This window comes from Octopus bimaculoides, chromosome 4 (genome assembly GCF_001194135.2).
Source record: "Octopus bimaculoides isolate UCB-OBI-ISO-001 chromosome 4, ASM119413v2, whole genome shotgun sequence".
NCBI lineage: Eukaryota > Metazoa > Mollusca > Cephalopoda > Octopoda > Octopodidae > Octopus > Octopus bimaculoides.
The window spans coordinates 59,717,760-59,721,295 of record NC_068984.1 but is presented as its reverse complement, the minus strand read 5'-3'; the positions used below and the strand labels follow the sequence as shown (position 1 = coordinate 59,721,295).

Sequence of the window (3,536 nt, the reverse complement as noted above, 5' to 3'; positions counted from 1 at the left end):
TACCTTGTGTTGGGCTGGAAAACAATTTTATTAACAATAGCAACAAAAATGCTGTTAATTCAGTTGTTAATCAGTTGTCATTTATTATGCAATCAAATATTCATTTAACAACTTTTTTTAATTTTCTCTCCTCTCTTACACACGCATACATACATTCATATATACACACATACGCATGCACACACACACACACACACACACACATACATACATAAGAGGAATTCTTGAAGGACCAGCTACATGCCACTGGAGACAGTAGAGAAGGTGTCTCAATCTTTCTAAAAAGGAGTGACTGGTAGTGTCAGCAATTTGCCACTTGTACAGTTTCTGTTTAATGTTCTAAACACCAGCTTTATGAGAGACCTGCTACATGGTTGTTCAACCTGCTAGAAATAGTAGCCAAATTCCCCTCAAATCTCACCTTATCATCTTCTAAAAAATATGGACACGGATATTGTAGTTCAGTGTACACTATGCCTGGAAATATAGAGGGATGCTTTTATCATAGATCTGCTTAATTATATTTCATCTTAGATTAAACACCAACAACAATATCCAATAAATGTATTAATTACTTTACTTAATCCATCTTCAAAATACACATAGTATATTATATTTCATTTGAAATATCATGATTATCATTTCAATAACTCTATAAATGTTCAATGGTTATGTTAATCTAATATATAAAGTGCAACATTACTTATGATATTTATTTTCTTACATTCATCAACTCAGAAATCTTTAAACAGTAAATCATATTACTTGTTCCTTGTTCAGCCCTAGCTTCTCTGACTGAAGAAGTCCATTTGATACATTGAGGCATTATATCTCTCCCAGAGCTCTAATAATTATTCTTCTTATATTACACGTAACAGCTGTGGCTCTATATCTGTCTATATCTTCGCAACTTATCTTAGTTTATTAGTAAGTCAAACCTTGCTACATTATTGGTCATGTGACTAAGAGAAACAAAACACCTAGTAACCATGTAAAAAAAAAAAGAAAAAAAAAAAGAAATTGTGTTGAAAAATGTGTTAAACCTGATAGTGTTTGGTAGTGACAAGAAGAATATAAGTGCTAAAAATATTCAAAGTATCCCACTTCATGTTTCAGGGTGTCTTCTGTTACATTGATAGACATATATTTATGAATGTGTGTGTTTACTAACGTGTTGATCAAACAAACCATGTGTTCAGGTCATTCATTGTTATGATTTTGTAATGGTAATGGATATAGTGCTCTTAGACTTCAACAACACTCGCACCATCTGCCAAACCTGTGTCACATGACCATATTAGGTACTATCTCTTTTATTCATTTACTCTGAAATATTCTTCAATGGAATTTGTTTGTATTTTAACAATTACTGAGATTTTTTTCTTCATGGTATTTTTTCTCATTTTTGGGAAATTCAGAATGGAAACTGAGAAATAGTTCATTACAACTTTATAATACAGATTAAAAGAAAAAGATAAAGAAAAAAACTAGCTTAACTGCAGATTTTAGCTGATTCCAGCATATTAGTATTTATTTCATAAATGTTATTGATATGAGAAACTAAATGAAGAACTGAACTTGAAACCAACAAAATCCACAACTTTCTTGAATTTTCATTGAGTTGTCGTATTTCCTCTCTTACTGTGACATCTCTCGACTTGTTTTTAGTTCTGCTATTACTGTTGTCTTTGTCATACCCAAAAGAAGAATTTACTTCATTGTTATCTTAAAAGCTATATATATGTATATATATATATATCTTGAAAGCTATGTATATGTATATATATATACATATATATATATCTTGAAAGCTATATATATGTATATATATATACATATATATATCTTGAAAGCTATATATATGTATATATATATTTCCACTTTCCTTTGTTTTTTGGTAGATAAGAAATTTATTACAACACTCTTGTAATAAACTTATTTTGAAATACAAATCTCTGGTTATTCTCTTGAAACACAAATCTCTGGTTATTCCAAAACTATATCTGAATAAGATAAATACATGATATAAGCTAAAGTAATATTTTATAAACACATAATAATTCACTTTGAAGAAAAACATAATGAAATTAATGATTATCTGGCTCCAAGCATTACACTAGCTATTTTTATCCTTCTTTATTTACTTGACCATTTTTCTTTTGGTCATCGAACATACTTTGCCATCAGTCTTTTAAAGTCTAAAATTATTTCTTTTTTCTTCTTTTTTTTATTATTAAAAAATGATTTGATGACTAGGTATCTAAAATATTTTACTGACACTTATTTTGCAGCAGACTCCAGGAATCACAGAGTCAACTTGTTGTGGTTTGCATTTGGAACTTGGATCTCTGATCTAGACAGAATTAACCGTTTAATCTAGCTCACTACTGTGTATTCTAAATTCACCAACCCTGTATGATAGAAAAATAATAAAATATTAAACACATGTAAAGGAATGTAGTAGATGGAAAGAGAGATAAATGTTGAGTCTTTTCCATTTGAATCCATTGAATCCATTTCCAGATCTATAATCTAGTAGCATATTCTCTCTGTGTAATCCTGTGTTTCCTCATTTTAGTATTTTTACTCTTCTTTTTCTATACTGAAATGATTCAGTTCTCAAAGTAAGATATCATTAAAGAAATATTTATTTCCATGTATGTAATTTATGCAAGAAGTGGAGTGGTTATACATACATGTACCCACACCCACACAATCACATCACCACCCATCCATTCAACCATCCATCCATCTATCTAAGGCAGCATGGCAAAATGACTAAGAATTTTTCACTGTTCACAACCACAAAGTCCTGGATTTATTCCTACTGTTTAGCATTTTGGACAAATGTCATTTTCTATAACCTCAGGTTGTCCAGTACCTTATGAATGAAATTGGGTAGACAGAATGGAAGCCTGGTGTAATTCAAAAGTAGACTCTTGTCAGTGTGACATATACTGTCACACTGATTCTATTTGAGAATCATGTTAAAGATACTCTTGTCTGTTGGATACACAACCACTTACATGTTGATTTGGTTGGTTGAACCACTGAATCTTCATCCAGAAATACCAGATCCCCTTCTACACCACCAGCAATGACATTATATATATATATATATATATATAAATCTATTACCAGTTCAAATATGCTCAAGGCATATCTGAACCTATAAGAAAGTCATTCACTGTATTTTGTCATGAAGAAAATTTCTCACTGTAGACAGATAGGTGTAAATGCAGAGAGTCAGTCTGCAGCATTCCCTAAGCAGACTATTGGATGCATGCATCTCAGTGTGGTTATCTCCTCTTCAGTACCAGAAATCAGATAGGCAAATGCTGTGAACTGATGAGATAGACAGGTCCCTCTTATTATATATCCTTCATCATATAGTGACTGGTTGCATTAGTTGGCTGCTTGCTGTAAATAAAATACAGGATGAAAGCATTTAGCAGTGATCTGTTTGAATGCAAACTTGTTGCCAGTTCAAATATGCTTGGGACATATTTAAACCCATAAGAAAGCCATTATATATA

General features: G+C 31.2%; 1 protein-coding gene across 2 annotated transcripts in view; it reads left to right on the top strand.

Annotated features, from left to right (window-relative positions):
* LOC106883440 (adenomatous polyposis coli homolog) overlaps positions 1–3,536 on the top strand; it is a 188,253-nt gene that overhangs the window by 81,386 nt on the left and 103,331 nt on the right. The window lies entirely within an intron of this gene.